The sequence below is a fragment of the Pongo abelii genome, chromosome X, assembly GCF_028885655.2.
Source record: "Pongo abelii isolate AG06213 chromosome X, NHGRI_mPonAbe1-v2.0_pri, whole genome shotgun sequence".
In the NCBI taxonomy this organism is placed as follows: Eukaryota; Metazoa; Chordata; class Mammalia; order Primates; family Hominidae; genus Pongo; species Pongo abelii.
In genome coordinates this window covers 119894435-119914019 of record NC_072008.2, presented here as the reverse complement: position 1 = coordinate 119914019, position 19585 = coordinate 119894435, and the positions used below count along the sequence as shown (strand labels likewise).

The 19585-nt window shown below is 37.4% G+C and overlaps 1 non-coding gene across 1 annotated transcript; it reads right to left on the bottom strand.

Moving 5' to 3' along the window:
* Positions 1 to 1206: 1206 nt before the first annotated feature.
* On the bottom strand, positions 1207 to 1276 carry LOC112131147 (small nucleolar RNA SNORD30). Its single transcript, XR_002913287.1, has one exon. It is a non-coding gene; the product is annotated as a small nucleolar RNA SNORD30 (small nucleolar RNA).
* Positions 1277 to 19585: the final 18309 nt, after the last annotated feature.

The window sequence follows — 19585 nt, the reverse complement described above, 5'->3', positions numbered from 1 at the left end:
TGAGGCGGGTGGATCAAGAAGTCAGGAGTTCGAGACCAGCCTGGCCAACATGACAAAACCCCGTCTCTACTAAAAATACAAAAATTAGCTGGGCGTGGAGGTGTGTACCTGTAATCCCAGCTACTCGGGAGGCTGAGGCAGGAGAATCGCTTGAACCCGGGAGGCGGAGGTTGCAGTGAGCCGAGATCACGCCATTGCACTCCAGCCTGGGCAACAGGGCAAGACTCCATCTCAAAATAAATAAATAAATAAATAAAAATTAGTGTTGATTTTTTGTCTTCCTTTTTTTCTTATAAATTCTGGCTGATAATTTCTATTAACATACAAAACTGACATTGATTAAGGCCATTTTAGATTTATGTATTTTTTCCAAGTAGTTGTTCAAAATAAAGTAATTAAAGAAAATATGTCACATATACACCATGGAATACTATGCAGCCATAAAAAAGGATGAGTTCATGTCCTTTGCAGGGACATGGATGAAGCTGGAAACCATCATTCTCAGCTAACTAACACAAGAACAGAAAACCAAACACCGCATGTTCTCACTCATAAGTGGGAGTTGAACAATGAGAATACATGGATACAGGGAAGGGAACATCACACACTGGGGCCTGTCGGGGGGTGGGGGGCTAGAGGAGAAATAGCATTAGGAGAAATACCTAATGTAGATGGTGGGTTGATGAGTGAAGCAAACCACCATGGCATGTGTATACCTATGTAACAAACCTGGACATTCTGCACATGTACCCCAGAACTTAAAGTATAATAATAATAAAAAAAGAAAGTAATTAAGAAGAGTTCTCTACTACGAGAAAAATTTTATGTTTCATTTTCTTTATGAGACAAAATATTGAGCTAAAATTTCAGCTTATATTCAGAAAGATGAGCACTTTTATTCCACTTACTTGGTTTACTTTCTTTTTCATAGACATGAAAGTTCACAGGAGACATCCTATTTGTAATCCATTATTGTTCAATACTATCTCATGTATTCCTTTCAATGTATATATATGCCAACAATATCATATTCAATGCTGTTATTTTTTTCCCAGTCCCCATTAACTTTTAAATTGTTTCTAATTTTTAACAATGACACATGATGATGCAATAATCATTACTTTGCATAGATTTTTACAGTCGTGTAATTATTTTAAAAATTTATTTTATTTTATTTATTTATATTTTTACTTATTTTATATTTTTAAAAGTCAGATTTCCACATTTCAGCAGCAAGTCATTAGCTGAATGAGAGTCCATGTAAGTCATCATGTATATATACAGTTGTATATTTCTGAAGGATAAATTCTTAGAGGTAGAACTGCCATGTGAAAGGAAATGAACATTCCAAATGTAAAAACTATTGCTAAAATGACCTACAAATATATAAATAAATATATGTTGCCATTTGATATAGTTTGCCTGTGTCCCCACCCAAAATCTCATCTTCAGTTGTAATCCCCATAACCCGCACATGTCAAGGTTGGGGGCAGCTGGAGGTAATGGGATCATGGGGACTGTTTCCCACATGCTATTCTCATGATAATGAGAGAGTCTCATGAGATCTGACGGTTTTATAAGCATACAGCATTTCCCCTGCTTGCACTCACTTCGTCCTGCTGCCCTGTGAAGAAGGTGCCTGCTTCTCTTTTGCCTTCCACCATAATTGTAAGTTTCCTGAGGCCTCCCCAGCAATGTGGAACTGTAAGTCAATTAAACCTCTTTTCTTTATAAATTACCCAGTTTCGGATATTTCTTCATAGCAGTGTGAGAATGGACTAATACACCATGCATAGTGCCATGAAAATGTGCTTCTTATATCTCTGATGGAAGAGAGTGTAACTGACCTGCGGCCCAATTGTAGCACTTAGAAATCCATCACAGTACTTGTGCTGTGCACAGACCACTCTTCCTAAGGGCTGCTTCTAGCCAGTAAACAATTGAGCACAGCAGAGATTCTAAGACAGGCCCATTCCTAAGACATGCAGGGCTGCTCTGTTAGGGGATTTTGGCTCAAGGACTCTCCAACGACCTTTCAGAAGTCTCTTAAACCACAATGAAGTCTAGAATGCTTTCTCTCCCAACCTTTATTTAATTCTTCCTTCTTTACCCTTCCCTTTCATCCAGAGCCAGTTCTGCATTGTGGTTTGGCAGTTTTCCCAGATTCCTTCAGCTCCTTCCCCGTTTCGTATCACAGGTATTTCTCTCAATAAATTTCTTTCTTTCTTTTTTTTTTTTTTTAAGACGGAGTCCCACTCTGTCACCCAGGCTGGAGTGCAATGGTGCGATCTTGGCTCACTGCAACCTCCGCCTCCCAGGTTCAAGCGATTCTCCTGCCTCAGCCTCCTGAGTAGCTGGGATCACAGGCGCGCACTACCGTGCCTGGCTAATTTTTGTATTTTTAGTAGAGACGGGGTTTCACCATGTTGGTCAGGCTGGTCTCGAACTCCTGACCTCGTGATCCGCCCACCTCGGCCTCCCAAAGTGCTGGGATTACAGGTGTGAGCCACCGCGCCCAGCCTTCAATAAATTTCTTATATGAATAATCATATCTTGGTCTCTGATTCTTGGAGGACCTTGGCTAACACAGTGTATAAAAATATCTATATAGTTGCAGCATCAAATTTTAATATTTTTCATTTTGATTGAAGTTATTTCATTTAAATAATTGTGTATCGTTAATTATGTAGTTTAGCATCTTTTGCATACTTATTAGCCATATGTATTTTATTTTCTGAAGATTTTATGTTTATGAAATTTACTGTTTTTTTCTTTAAAATCTTCTTGTTGGTATTTTTGTCTTTTTTGTTTTTTGTTTTTTTTTTTAGATAGAATCTTGCTCTGTTGCCCAGGCTGGAGTGCAGTGGCATGATCTTGGCTCACTGCAACCTCCACCTCCCCAGTTCAAGTGATTCTCTTGCCTCCACCTCCCGAGTAGCTGCGATTACAGATGCATGCCACTATGCCCCGCTAACTTTTTTATTTTTAGTAGATACGGGGTTTCAACATGTTGGCCAGGCTAGTCTCGAACTCCTGACCTCAGGTGATCCGCCCACCCTGGCCTCCCAAAGTGCTGGGATTACAGGCGTGAGCCACTCTGCCCCCTCCCCCGGTACCCCCCTCCGCCCGCTCCCCTAACCCACCACAGTCTGCTTGCTGTTTTCTTACTGATTTGCAGAATCATGTATCAACAATGAAAGTAATACTATAGCTAATATTAAGTAAGGATTTACTATGAGCAAATCATTGTAACAAGTCTTTAATGTAAATTATGGACCTCCAAAAGTCTTATGAGATAAATGCTATTATTTTGCTAATTTTACAAATGTGGCAATAAGGAGAAAGAGGATGCATAATTGCACTAACGTCATCTACGGTTTATGTGGCAAAGTTAGGATATGTATCTGTCTTTTCTGACTTAATTCAAGACCAATGTTCTACACTATAATTCCACTACACTATGCTTCTACTAGACCAAAATCTTTTGTACTTCCTCTATATTGCAAAATATTTTCTTGCTTCTTATTTATTTAGCTTTGCTTACAGTCTTTTACCAAACATGAATTTTTATAAACTATGTAATCAAATCTGATGCTAGTGTTTTCATAAAAATTCCTGATTTGTTTCATGATTAACAAAGCATCACTAAATGGTAATGAAATATTGTTTCATATTTTCTTAGAATACTTTTAATGTTTTATTTTTTATGTGTAACTCTTTAATCCATAAATATTTGGGGAAAAATTACATCTCTATCCCTAGCCTTTATCTTACACAAACACACACACACACACACACACACACACACACACTCCCTTCTACAGTTGTAAAAAACCAGGACTTAAAAATAAAAGTAATTCACCCATGTTGTGGTGAGGATTACATGGCTCTAAGCATTTGTCAAAGTTTATAGAACGGCATAACAAAAAGAATGTCTTATTGTAGATAAATTTTAAAAAACAAATTTAAATACTATAAGAAATAATTTGAGAATAACACAGTAAACATAATGTGGGTGAAAACTATATTAGAAAGAACAGAGCAGTTAAATTAATTATAAAACCAATTAGCTAATTACAGTTAACACTTCAAAAACTCTGGAGATGTGAATTGAAATTCAACCATTAATCCTTTCTTAATAGAGTCACTAATCTTTTTCTAAAGGGGGGAAGGTCATTGTTTCAGCGTGTTTCTTCTTAGTCTTGATCTCTCTCATTTGTTGATCAGAGCAACTAAGCTGACCATTTTTTTCTGCATATTTCTTTCAGTTGTGTTATAGAGATTTACCACTGTGTTGTATTAGCAGCCTCTATATCTACCTTTCATTATTACCACCAGTGCCGACTGCTGCTTCTGCAGTCTTTTATAATCTCCTTTTAATACTTAAGTATCTTTTCCTTCTACTCATGCTAATACTAATTCTTGCCCTATTGCTGATTCAAAACCCTTTTCTCCTTATTCGTTCAGACTGCCTTCTGTCAGTATTATATGCCCAGGCTGTTTTTATCTCCATTCCATTTATTCATAATCCTAAAATGTGGTACAGCTAATCTTTGAAGCCAGATATACATTAAAATGGAGAAATCTGGAGTATATCTGTCATATATCTGACTAGGATTGCAATGAAAGGGAACCAGTAAATATACTCACAGCAACCTGGATGAATCTCAAGCATATTATGTTGGGCAAAATAAGCTAGACACAAGAATATGCCCTCTACTATTTCCTGTACATGATGTTCTAGAAGAAGCAACACTGAGTAAGAAAATTTTCTGAGAAAAGACAGAGATGTCTCACCACAATAGTAACAGTAAGGTAATTTATGCCTTTCTTAGTCTGACATTCAAAGCATTCTGCAATTTTCTTGAGGGTACGGATTATATTGTAGGAATCACTGGCTTCCAAGTTCTTGACACATAGTAAACATGCAAAAGTTATTATTTTTATTAACAAATAATTAAGGCTTACTAGAATCTTGCCCCTACCATTCTTCTAGCCTTATCTCTCACTATCCACAAGAAAAATAAAAATGACTTCCAGTTATAGTGTTCTGCTCAACCTCCCACAGATATCCTTTAAGATTTTAAGTGTTTTCTTGCTCACATTTCTTCTTCCGATGCTGTACATTCACCTACGCTTAACTTTGCTCATAGCAATCATACTAACCCTTTAAAGCCCATCTCAAATAGCACCACATCACAATGCAGAGTATCTTAATTATCTAAACAAAACCAATATCTACCTCCCCTACAATCACCTAGCTACTCATTATTATGTGTCTTATGGTATTGAGTACATGCTACTTGAAATTCAATTACTTGTGAGCCACATTCTATATCATAAACATAGATGGCAGGACTTAGAGCTTATTTATTTCACAACTCTATCAGTACACAAAGCCTTACACAATATCTTGTCAGTTAAAGCTAGTAAATATTTGTTGATTTATTTCAGAATTTTGTTGATTACTAGTATGGCCATGTATCATGCAAGACACTGCAAATATATCATGGAATAAAACACGAAAATACCCCAGTTCTCTTAAACTTATAGTCTAGTGCGAGGAGACAGAACATATAATAAATACGTTGAAAATGTTATAATAAATAAATCAGATAGTATGTTAGAAAGCTATACATGTTAATTAATTAATTTTAGAGACAAGATCTTGCTCTGTTTCCCAGGCTGGAATGCAGTGGCTGTATCATAGATCACTGCAGCCTCAACCTCCTGCCTCCTGGGCTTAAGCCATCCTCCTGCATCAGCCTCCCCAGTAGTGGGGACTACAGGTGTGAGTCACCATGCCCTGCTAATTTTCTTATTTTTTGTGGAGATGGAGTCTTTCTATGTAGCCCAGGCTGGCCTCAAGCTTCTGGCATCAAGCAGTCTTCCCACCTCAGCCTCCCAAAGTGTTGGGATTAGAGGTGTGAACCACCACACCTGGCCTATACATGTTATTTTTTTAAAGTGTGAATAGGATAATGATGATCAGGAATGCCAGGGACAGTGGTTAATTACATTTTATATCTGGTAGAGGATGGCAGTGAAAAATGGTAAAGTAAGAGCCTTTGAAAATTCTATTAGCTACGAAAGCAATGAAAGTCTGTCAATAATGGTCAGAAAAAACTTTCAGAACTCTGGAAATGACCGTATATTTGCAGCAAATCTGAGGATTGTTTGTTCCAGAAATATAGATGAATCTTGCTAAGAACAGCAAGCTTTGTGGCCTTTAACTTGTACTATTCCCATGTCCCCAAGCTCCATGGTAGCCTTGAAAACCAACAACTCACAGTCATGACGAAAAGCCTGGTTGGTACAGCAGGGACAAAACAGGGTTGGAGATCCTTTAAAACCCCATTTCTGGATAATTGTCATTACTTGAATGTATGAGTTTGCTAGGGCTGCCATGACAAAACACTGCAGAATGGATAGATTAAACAACATAAATTTATTTTCTCACAGTTCTGGAGGCTAGAAATTCAAGAACAGGATTGTGTACTTCCGAGACCTCTCTTCTTTACTTGCAGATGACTTCCCTCTTGCTGCTGCTTCAAATAATCTTTTCTCTGTGCACTGACATCCCTGCTGTCTCTTTGTGAATCCAAATTTACTCTTAATATAAAAAACACTACTCAGACTGTAGTAGAGCCTACCATAATGGCCTCATTGCAACTTAGTTGCCTCTTTAAAGGCTTATCTCCAAACAGAGTCACATTCTAGGTATTGGGGGTTAAGGTTTTATTTGTGAGTTCTCTAAGGACACAATTCAGACCATAATATCCTGCCTGAAGGTGCCTAGGAAGACTTGCCAATGAAATTGTCTTTATTTGACTTGACTTGGAGCTTACCTAGTATGAACAGGCTTTTTCTTGGGAACATTTATTAAAATCAGTGAGAAGCAATTGTTGAAACTGGCTGCCTGAGATAGTAGGTAACAGCTGGGGCAAAGAATAGACTAATCAAAAATCACAAAACAAAATCAATTAATCTAATGCACCATATTAAAGAAACGACAAAAACCACATGATCATTTCAATTGAAACAGAAAAAGCATGTGATAAAATTCAACACCATTTCATTATTTAAAAAAAAAACAACACTCATAAAACTAGGAACAAAGGGAAGAATCCTTACGCCTGTAATCCCAGCACTTTGGGAAGCTGAGGCGGGCGGATCACGAGGTCAGGAGTTCGAGACCAGCCTGACCAACATGGTGAAACCTCGTCTCTACTAAAAATAAAAAACTAGCCAGGCGTGGTGGCACGCACCTGTAGTCCCAGCTACTTGGGAGGCTGAGGCAGAATAATTGCTTGAACCCAGGAGGCAGAGGTTGCAGTGAGCCAAGAGTGAGACTCTGTCTCAAAAAAAAAGGAGAAATCCTCAACATAATGAAGGGAATTTATGAACAATTTCAGCTAACATCATACTCTATTGTGAAAGACTGAAAAATTTCCCATGAATATTAGAAATGAGACAAAGATGTCCAACCTCACCACTGTTATTTAACAGGGTACTGGAGGATCTATCTAGCACAGCAAACAGGCAATAAAAAAACAGCATCTATATTGGAGAGGAAGAAGTAAAACTATTAGACCTATTCAACTTAATAAACAAGTTCAGCAAAGTTGTAGGATACAAATTTATATTAAAAATAAGTTGTATTTATATACACTAGAGATAAAATCTAAAGAGGAAATTAAGAAAATTTAACTAATAACAGCATCAAAAGGAATACAATATTTAGGAGTAAATTTTATGAATGAAGCACAAAACATATACACTCAAAACTACCAAATATTTTTCAATAAAATTGAAGACTTAAATAAGTGGAAAGATTTCATGTTCATGTATCAGAAAACTTAGTTTATTTACATAGCAATACTCCCCAAAGTGATCTACAGATTCCGTGTGATCCCTACTGGAATCCTAGCAGCTAACTTTTTTATAGAAATTGACAAGCTGATCCTAAAATTTATATGAGAACTTGAGGAACCCCAAATAACCAAAAACTCCTAAAAAAGAACCCAGTTGTCAGACTTACATTTCCCAATTTCAAGGCTTACTGCAAAGCAACTGTAATCAGGACACTGTGGTACTAGCGTTAAGGATAGACATAGATTAATTGAATTTAATTTAGAGTCCCTAGGTAAATGTATGTATCAACTGATTTTCTTTTTCTTTTTTCCTTTTTTTTTTTTTTTTTTTGAGACAGAGTCTGGCTCTGTGACCCAGGCAGGAGTGCAGTGGCACAATCTTGGCTCACTGCAACCTCTGCCTCCTGGGTTCAAGCCATTCTCGTGCCTCAGCCTCCAGAGTAGCTGGGACTACAGGCGCTCGCCACCATACCCGGCTGATTTTTTTTTTTTTTGTATTTTTAGTAGAGATGGGGTTTCACCATGTTGGCCAGGCTGGTCTCGAACTCCTGACCTTAAATGATCCGCCTGCCTCGGCCTCCCAAAGTGCTGGGATTACAGGCATGAGCCACCGTACCCGGCCTTCAATTGATTTTCAACTGATGTTTTAGCAAGTTGCCAAGACCATTCAGTTGGGGGAAGAATAGTCTCTTCAACAAATAGTGATGGGGCAACTAGATACACACATGCCAAAAATACTTGGACACCTAACTCATACCATACACCAAATTTAACTCAAAATGAATCAAAGACCTAAATGTAAGAGCTAAAGTGATAAAATTCTTAGACAAAAACAGGCATAAATTATGTGAACTTAGGTGGTTGCTTATTAGATATGACACCAAAAGCACAAGCAATCACAGAAATAAATTTAATTAAAATTTAAAAACTTTTATTTTTCAAAGAATGCAATCAAAAAAGTAAAAAGACAACCCACAGAAAAGGAGAAAATATTTGCAAATCATATACCCCTTAAAGGTGTAGTATACAGAATATATAAAGAACTCCATAAACTCAATAAAAATAGACAAAAACCAATTTAAAGATGAGCAAAATAATAATAATACGGATAAGCAAAGGGATAGGATAGACATTTATCCGAAGAAGATATACAAATGGCCAGTAAACACACGGAAATATGTTTAACATCATTAATCATTAGGGAAATGCTTATCAGAACTACAAAGAGACACTGTATCACACTCACTAGGACAGTTTTAATGAAAAAGACAATAACAAGTAGTTTAGAGAATGTAGTACCATTGGGACCCTCATACACTTATGGTGGGGATGTAAAATAGTGCAGCTGCTTTGGTAGTATGTCTGGCAATTCCTGAAACAAGTTTAAACACAGACTTAACTTATGACCCAGTAATTCCCCTTCTATGCATACATCCAAGAAAAATGAAAACATATGTCCATGCAGAAACAGGCATAGAGATGGGCACAGCAGCATTATTCATAATAACCAAAAGGTTGAAGGAACCAAATTTTCTGTCAAGTGATGGATAATAAACAAAACGTGTTATATCTTTTTAGTAGAATATTGTTCAGCTATAAAAATAAATGCATTTCTGCTACATGCTGCAACATGAAAACATTATACCCAGACACACTAGTCTAGGTATCATATGATTTCATATGAAGTGTCCAGAATAGGCAAATCAATAGAGACAGAAAGTGGATTGGTGATTTCCTAGAAATGAGGAGAGGGAGGATTCTGGATTGACTCCTAATGGATACAGCGTTTCTTTTCAAGGTGATGAAAGTTTTCCTTAATTAGATAGTGGTTGTCTAACTTTGCAAATATGATAAAATCCACTTTATAGTATACCATAAAGGGGTACAATTTTTGTTATGTGACTTGTACCTCATTAAAAAATAGGATGGACAGAGTAAGCCTCTTTGATAAAGTGGCGTGTTAGCAAATATTGAAGAAAGTAAGGAGGGACCCATGCAGAGGGAGTGCTGATCAAAAGCCTTGAGTTGGGAGTATGCATAGAATATTCAAGAAATAGTTTGAAAGCCAGTGTGGATGGAGCAGAATTCATAAGAAGAGTAGAAAAAAAAATATTAGAAAGGTTGGTGGGGTCAGGTTTTGGATATTCTTCTAGGCTTTGTATGAACTTTGTGTTTTATTTTGAATCAAATAGGGGACCCTTGAAGGTTACTTAAAGAAGAATAACGTATTAAGAATAATACTTAATTTGGTGAGTTTGTGAATGAAAATTTTTAGTATGAATTATTATTTACAGAGTAAATTTCCCAAATTGTAAGTGAACAGTTTTATGTGTTCTGACAAATGCAGACACCCTTATAACTCACACCTATCAAGACCAAGAACATTTCCAACACTCCCGTTAAGTTCCCTCATTCCCCTTCCCAATCCATCACTTCACACATTTAATGTTGCCTATTCCAGAACTTCATGGGAATGGAACATTATGGTATAAAATGTTTATGTGTGACTTCTTTTGTGCAATATAAAGTTTTTGAGATTTATTCATATTTTATGTATATTTTTAGATAATCCCTTTTTATTGTTCAGTAGTATTGCATTGCATGAATATGTCACAATTTGATTATTTTCTTCAAATGGAAATTCAGGTTCTTTCTATTTTTTTGGCTATTGTAAATAAACTTACTATGAACATTCATGTACACTTCTTTGTGTGAACATGTGTTTTCATTTTTCTTGGGTAAATACTTAGAAGTTGAATTGTTCTGATTCTGTAGTCCCTGCCTGTGGGCCCATGGATCTGCCTTCAGAGGCATTCTTTCTTCACTGGTCTGTCACCATACCTTTCAGGCCAAGCTGTGTGTGTTGCTGCTGATATAACATTCTTAAAAACTTTGTGGGTGTTCTGTATATGTTACAGATATTCACACCATTAAACAAGAGAATACCTCTCATACCTTTCCCAGATAATTTCATCTCTAGTCTGCTGAGATTGTTGAGTAGATTCGTGAGTCACAAGCTTCATCTCTACAAAGAGACCTCTGTGTGAGAGAATACTTCAAACTTAAGATTTCTTCATGGCATTAGCCAGTCGTTATCTGGCCACATCCTTGGCCTTCTCTTTAGAGCATCCTTTATTAACTGTGAATCTTGTAATTTTAGCAAGTCTTGCAATCTGGATAGGCTGAGATTTTTCCAAATCAAGTTCTGGTTTTTGTTGCTATTGTTAACAGTTCTTCCCTCAATTTATCTATTTCCTCTCACATTTTACTACAGGCAGCAAGAAAAATCCAGGATATACCTTTAACATTTTGCTTGGAAATCTCAGCTAAACATCTAAGTTCATCACTTACAAGTTCTGCTTTGCGCACAACTATAGACACAATTCAGCTAAGTTTTATGTCAGTATATAATGAAGGTCATCCTTCCTCCGGTTTTGATAATATGTTTCTCATTTCCTTCTGCGTTCTCACTGTAAGTGCCTTTAATGTTCATATTTCTACCAACATTCTGTTCATGATGACAGGCAGAATATGTATTCTCTAATATGATACAGATTTCCTCTACTATTTTTCTCACTTCCTCTTGAGTCCTCACTGGCAGCGTCTTTAACATCCTCATTTCTATCAACAGTCTGCTCAAGGCATGTACATTTTTTCTATCGTGTTATTAAAAGTTTTCCAGCCTCTATCCGTTAGTCAATACCAGAGCCTCCACATTTTTAACATTTGCTACAGCAACATCTCATTTCCTGGTACAAAAATCTCTTATTAGTTTCCTATGGCATTTGTAACAGATTACCATAAACTGGGTGGATGATATGGTTTGGATTTGTGTCCTCACCCAAATCTTACGTGGAGTTGTAGTTCTCAATGTTGGAGGAAGGGTCTGGTGGGAGGTGATTGGATCATGGGGTGGACTTCCCCCTTGCTGTTCTCATGATAGTGACTGAGTTGTCACGAGATCTGGTTGTTTAAAACTGCGTGGCACTTCCCCCTTTGCTCTTGCTCTCTCCTCCTCTGCCATGTGAAAATGTGCCTACTTCTCCTTCACTTTCTGCCAGGATTGGAAGTTTCCTGAGGCCTCCCCAGCCGTGCTTCCTGTACAGCCTGCAGAACTGTGAGTCAATTAAACCTCTTTTCTTCATAAATTACCCAGTCTCACTTAGTGCCTTATAGCAATGCAAAAACAGACTAATACAGTGGATCATTTAAGAATAAACACAAATTTATCCTCTCACAGTTATGGAAGCCAGAAGTCCAAAATCCAAAATCAAGGTGTCAGCAGAGCCATGTCCTTTCTGGAAAAAACCTATTCCTTGCCTCTTCCAGCTTCTGGTGGCTCACAGTATTCCTTTGCTTGTGGCCATATTACTACAATCTCTGCCTCAATCTTTACACCTTCTCTTTTACATGAATGGAGTCTTACTCTACATCTATCTTACAAGGACACTTGTATTGGCATTCAGGACCCACCTCAACAATCTGGGATAATTGCCTCATCTCAAGATTCTTAATCACATCTACAAAGACCCATTCTTCAAATAAGACAACATTTACATGTTTCAGGAATTAGGAACCTGATTTCTTAGAGACCACCATTCATCCCACTACACACTAAAAGAATCATCTTTAATTAAAGAGAAATTATAACGCAAACCCTTGGACCTATAATCATATGGCCTATTTAGGTACTCTGTTGTAAATACCTGTCTCTACACTGATAAGCTGAAAGATACAAATTATTGATAACACAAGGATATACATTTAAAAATCACTTACTGACTACTAAAATTGAGAAAAACGTAAAACAAAATTAAACGTCTTTTCTGTGTTCTTTATTTTATGTAACAAATTTCTCTTGACTGTTTTAGCATTCAATATAATTCTCTTGTTGTCAAGCTTGTTTTGCTACAGTTCTTGTCTATCTATACAAAATGTAAATATCTATGTTTTCATGAAAATAAGACTAGTAAAAGATGTTTTAGGTAATTTTGAAATGCTATAAAATAGAAGTAAAATAGTAGAAAATAGTAATAGTTTATAAATTGTGCCTATTGTTCATTATTTTACATATGTAAATTCAGTCTGGTTGTTTTTCATTTCTTCTTTTCCAGTTTGAATTGGTATTTTGTTGTTGCATCATATTCTAGAAAAGTTCAATGTAACTTATGAGTTTTGAAATAGTTGTTAAAATTGCTCTCTCTCTCTGCTATCTGTAGCTGTTCATATAAAGCTTGAATTAAATAAAAAAGAGCTTATGACAGTTTCTAGACCTGAATTTAAAGAGGGGGCTTTGTTAAATTTTGACACATACAAATTCAGAATTCAGGGATCTTGTGCTAGTGCCAGGATACTTACTAGCAGTGTCTCAGGTCATTGCCATCATCTTACTGCTGAATAACAGACATCAGAGCTTTACTCAAGGTCTATTTGATAGAAAGGTATCATCAGTCAGGAATCAGGAGAGCTATAAAAATTGCACAGCAGAGAAGGAAAGTGTTGTGCAGGGCAGGAAATGACTGTTCAGGGCAGGGTAGGGCACATTAGAAAATGTAGGGGTAGGTTCAAGCCCAACAGAGTAAGGAGGGTTTGAAAAAGTCCAAGAGGGATTGAATAGTACCTTTCAGTAAAGGTATGATTCAGAAAAAGTAAGATAAGGGGACGGGGCATGGTGGCTCATGCCTGTAATCCCAGCACTTTGGGAGGCCAAGGCAGGTGGATCACTTGAGGTCAGGAGTTTGAGACCAGCCTGACCAACATGGTGAAACCCTGTCTCTACTAAAAATACAAAATTAGCTGGACGTAGTGGCTCATGCCTGTAATCCCAGCTATTTGGAAGACTGAGGCAGGAGAATTGCTTGAACCCGGGAGGCGGAGGTTGCAGTGAGCAGCGATCATGCCATTGCACTCCAGCCTGGACAACAAGAGCGAAACTGAGTCTCAAAAAAAAAAAAAGAAAGAAAGAAAGAAAAAGAAAATAAAAAGGGGGATAAGGCAGGGCATAGCAGAGATACCCAGAGCGAGGAAGAGCTGAACAAGACAAGGTCGGGCAAAACAGGGCATGGTCTGACATGTTATGTCAGGGTGTGCTAGGACATGGAAGCTGGGGCATGGCAGAGAACTGGTCACGAGAAAGTTGAAAAGTAAAATCTGTACAGTGCTGGAAGGGGTGGAGAAGAATGAGTCCATTATAAATGTAAGTGTAAAGTGATTTAGGGCAGGGCACTCTTGTAGAGGCTATATAGAACAGAAAAAGCTGAGTAAGTGATAGCTAGGGTAACATGAGATGAGGCAGGAAAGGGCAGTGAATATGTTGAGTCTGTAAGGCAACCTTGAGTCTGTGATGTTACTAAGAATGTTTCCATTAATTGATTAATAAGAATTATATGGAATATAGTTGTGATTGACATGGGTTTTCAATATTGGTGGCATATAGTAAGCAGGTCTAAATATCAATTATCTCAAATTCTAAGGGTCCTATGTCAAAGTGCTCATCAATACCCATGTTACCAATCATAGAATTTTTTGTTCTTTTTTTGAGACAGAGTCTCGCTCTGTCACCCAGGCTGGAGTGCAATGGCATGATCTCGGCTCATTGCAACCTCCACCTCCTGGATTCAAGAGATTCTCCCGTCTCAGCCTCCCGAGTAGCTGGGTTTATATGCATCCACCAACATGCCTGGCTAACTTTTGTATTTTTGTAGAGACAGGGTTTCACCATGTTGGCCAGGCTGGTCTTGAACTCCTGACTTCAGCTGATCCACCTGCCTCAGCTTCCCAAAGTGCTGGGATTGCAGGCATGAGCCACCATGCCTGGCCCCAATCATAGAATTTTGTTCTGTTATTGATCCTTAAGTCTATAAAATGTGTTTTAAGAGTATACTGTAAATAAATGTCTATTATCACTACTAATTTTTGTATCTTGATAATTTAATAGTGTTTCTCATTCTGACTGTTCTTAAGAATCATGTGGAATTTGTGAAAATATTTATCTTAAGAAAAAATTTATCTTAAGCCTCCACCTGTAATACTGTATCTGCTGGGATTGTTGCTATATTATTCTCGCCAGCTTTCTGCAGTTAGAAAAAAATGAAAACCCATATTGTTGTACAATAGTTAATGAGGAGCCATTAATATCACATTTGTCGTTAGCTATATCTGTTCCAAAGAGAAGAATGTTCAGAGTGTTCTGCCTTGGAATAAAGGGTGGGAGAATGGGACTATATTTAGTAGGTGCCACTCCCTCCTTCCAGTTAGCATATATCTTTTCCCCTTTTGAATGTGCTGAGCAGTTGAGTGTAAAACTTGGTATAAACCATAAAAGTAGGCTACTACCTTAGTTAAGGACTTAGTCATCTTTCCCCTAGAACTATTGCAACAGCATCCTATGTGGTATCTCAGCATCTTATACCCCTCCAATCTGTTCTTCAAAGCACTACTCTGTGTAAAACCTTTAAGTAACTCCCAGCACCTGTAGAATACTCAAAACACCTTAGAATGGAATGGAAAAGCACTCCATTCTAAGACCACTATTAATGCCACCAATACCTATTTTACCCTTCTCACTCAAATAGCTACACACTTAGCTAAAATGTTCATTTCTTATCCTCCCTTGCATATAGGTGTAACCACATGACCAAATTTAAACCAATGGAAAGTGAGTGTAAGTAAGTGTGTAAGATCTGAGCCATTTCTACCAGAAAGACACACTGATTTCTCTGAATTTTGATGTTTATCCTTCCCAAAGGTTAGTTTGAACCTTGTGGACAAAATCATCACCCTAGAAGAGAATGGAGCAATAAGATGAAGGTTTTTTAAAATTTTATCTGTCTAACCCACCCTGGATTTGACAGAAAAATAAATGTATATCTCATATTGTAAATATTATTGTGAAATCCACAGTAATTGTGGATGTCTTTGTTAGAGTAGTGTATCCCCTACAATAACTAATGAACTATCTTCTGCTCCTCTGCTTTATAAATCTGTATCTGGTTCATGATGTGTCTCTTGAATGAATGAATGGTAATGCACTAATATTGACTCATCAGGTTGGAGAAGTCATGTGTTACTGAATATATAAAACCACATATTGTCTGCTATGTCTTGTTACATTACTTGCTTATTTCTAGTTTAACGTCCAATTAATGTAGATATTTTTATAAGACTGTTATTTTTCACAAGATATCCATTAGGGATGCAGCCTTCCATAAAAATAGACTTGGTAGCTATGACCAATGGTATCAATCTATCCTCCTTTTCTTGCTACAAGCTGCTTGATGGTACCATTAGAATTAAATCCTCTGCAGCAGTTACAAGGTCTCTAGGAGGTCCTAGTTAAGATGAAAGTTAACACGTTAAGCCACACTCACCCATTTATACCCTGAAAAGGATTAGTCATTTTGTCGCTTTCAAATATAACAGTTAGGTTTGTAGACCCCAGATAATAGGAAATATGGTAGGCAGATTTGATTAGCTGCAAAGTCAGAAAAAATAGTCCAGGCCATGGAGTCCTTCTGGAGAGCATAGATCTGGCCAGGTCCCAACTTTGCCTTTGTCACCAAGTTCTAACTGTCTAAAACTTATACTTAATAAATATTCACTAATTCTTGTCACTTGTATGTTCATATTTAATCTGATTTATTATGAACTGGTTGAAATTTTTTCTTTAAGAATAATATTTAATTTGTGGTAGCTAATTAAAACCACGATCTTCACACAGGCTTTATCCATAAAATAAGTTAGCCAAGAGAGAAATTTAAGTTGAAAAATATATATATTTGACTTAAAATTTTAAAAAGAAAAAAAGAAAAGATGAACTGGAATAATTTACTGCCAGGAGCATCACAAGCAATTTACAAAGTTGATTCCACAGAGTGAGAAAGATGAACACTTTTTTATAAAACAAATGTTTCTGATTTTCATTCTGAAATTGAAGAGTAAAATGGTCATATTTCATTGAGTAAAAATTGCTCTGACCTTGTCTACGAATCAGTGTATTATATAGTAAAAGGCTTGATCGCAAGCCATTTCTTCCACTGGTAAGTTATTAAATAAAAGAAAATGATTGTCCATAATAAAATTGCTATTCTATTTAAAGGATCTTGACCCTTTCATACTAAAAAGGGTAGTCCTGCTGTTGAAGTTTTAGAATATATTATTGGTCATTGATTTCATTAATCTAAAGTTAGTATTAAAAACCTCATTATCCTTGCAGTGAGCCGAGATCGTGCCACTGCACTCCAGCCTGGGCGACAGAGTGAGACTCCATCTCATAAATAAATAAATAAATAAATAATAAAAACCTCATTATCAAGTAATAAATGATAGGCAGTTGGCAAGCTCAGTGATGGATAAATTTTACTGTCAACTTTAAGTGCAGTAACAAGCCACAAATATCTTCCTAGAGATGACAGGACCTGTTGGCCGTGAACTTGAGTATCCAAATTCAGTCTTCTCCTGTGGGGCTGCTCTTTACTGAAATCCCTCCTCTGAGCTCTATTTTCTGCCACAAGGACAATTGAGTATTTGACCAACTGTCTCTTGTGTAGATCTTATCCTCAAGATCTACTAAAGAAAATCAGTGAGTTGGATAAGTATCTCAAATGTAATTAGAATGAGGGAAGAAGATTTAGGTCTTTTTTCTTTTGTATCCTCAATTCCCCATAACCTTTCATTTAGAGACATACTGTATCACATCAATAAAAGAAAGAGTGGCAACCAACTTTCTGCACTTCAAACTACTGCCTGGATAACATCATCAAAGTGTGAACTAGGCCTGGCCTAACTATCCAATAGCCTACCTCTCACTAAAAAGAATCTTCAGGCTTAATTAGTGCAATCTATCCCCTTTATCATAAACATACCATCTTTCGCTCTGTCGCCCAGGCTGGAGTGCAGTGGCACCATCTCGGCTCACTGCATCCTCTGCCTCCCGGGTTCACGCCATTCTCCTGCCTCAGCCTCCCGAGTAGCTGGGACTACAGGCGCCCGCCACAAAGCCTGGCTAATTATTTTGTATTTTTAGTAGAGATGGGGTTTCACCGTGTTAGCCAGGGTGATCTCGATCTCCTGACCTCGTGATCCACCCGCCTCGGCCTCCCAAAGTGCTGGGATTACAGGCATGAGCCACCGCGCCCGGTCCAAATATACCATCTTTATTATGCCATCTGTGACTTCATTTCTTTTGCCAGGAATGCCATCCCTTATCTATTCTATTTAGTTGTCCTACATCAATTACTCATATTTTCTCCCTTTGAAATTCTGTCACCTTTAGAATCTTCACCACTAATGCATCATAGTTGCATACTTACTTCACATTGGTAACTGTTTTCTATTCATTAATTCTGCTTTCCAACTACATTGTATTTGCGTACTTCCAAATTATCTACAGTGTCTAGTACAATGCTCAGCTAATTGGCACTCATGCTCCATGACAGTCCTTTGTCACAGAGTATCCGAAGTAATCTTCTAAAATTATAAATCAAATTATTTTACTCTCTTGTTTTATATCTTCCAATGATTTCTCATTCTAGGTAGAGTAAAATGAAAGAATCAGCTTTAATTGGTTTTAATCCCACGGTTAGTACCCCTCTACCAACTTTCCTTCCAATAGTGACTTAAATGCACAGTGTGCCATTCAAATGGAGCCCAACACTCAGCTTGCTGCCACATTAGGGAAGGTATGATCAACAAACACATAAAGTGCTATTTCGCTGATTCCTTCATTCAAAAGATTTTTTAGACACCACCTATATGTTAGGTTCTGTTCTAGATACTGGTGTCTAGTGATAAACAATAAACTGTCCCTTACTTCTTGGTTCATTTTCATTAGAGTGACCAACTGTCCTGGTTTAAATGGAACATAAGAGGTTTCTTGGAATGTGGGACTTTCAGTGCTAAAACCAAAAAATCTCAGTGCTAACACCTGGGATGAGGTGATTACTGTAATTCTTATTTTTTATTATTATACTTTAAGTTCTAGGGTACATGTGCACAATGTGCAGGTTTGTTACATATGTATACCTGTGCCATGTTGGTGTGCTGTACCCGTTAACTCTTCATTTACATTAGGTGTATCTCCTAATGCTATCCCTCCCCCGTACCCCCACCCCATGACAGGCCCTGGTGTGTGATGTTCCCCATCCTGTGTCCAAGTGACTGTAATTCTAATAGAGGAAACAGGCAATAAATATGTACATACAGAGAAGACATCTGATAAGTATCTGCGAATTCATAAGCAAATATTAATTGATTAAAGAGAAAAGAGCTTTTACATGTTCATTAAAACCTCAGTTAATGATCTTGAATCTTGCCTTGTGTTTTTCATATGGAATCTGTCACATGTATTGCTGCATAAAAAATTACCCCAAACTTAGCAGGTTAAAACAACAAACATTTATTTGTCAGGGTTTCTGAGCATCAGGAATCTAAGAGTGACTTAGCTGCATGGTTTTGGTACAGGGTATCTCATAAGACTGCTGTCTCGATAGTAGCTGGGGCTGCTGTCATCAGAAGTCGTGACTGGGTCCAAAGGGTCTTATACTCAGCTTGCTTGCTCACTCATGTGGTTGCTGGCAGTTCTCAATTCTTCACAGGTTGTAGGCTGGAGGCCTCGGTTACCCAACATGTGGGCCTCTCTATAGACTACCATAGTGTTCTCAGATGGCTTTTTTTAGAGCCAACAATCAGAGAGAGAATCTTTAAGATGTAAG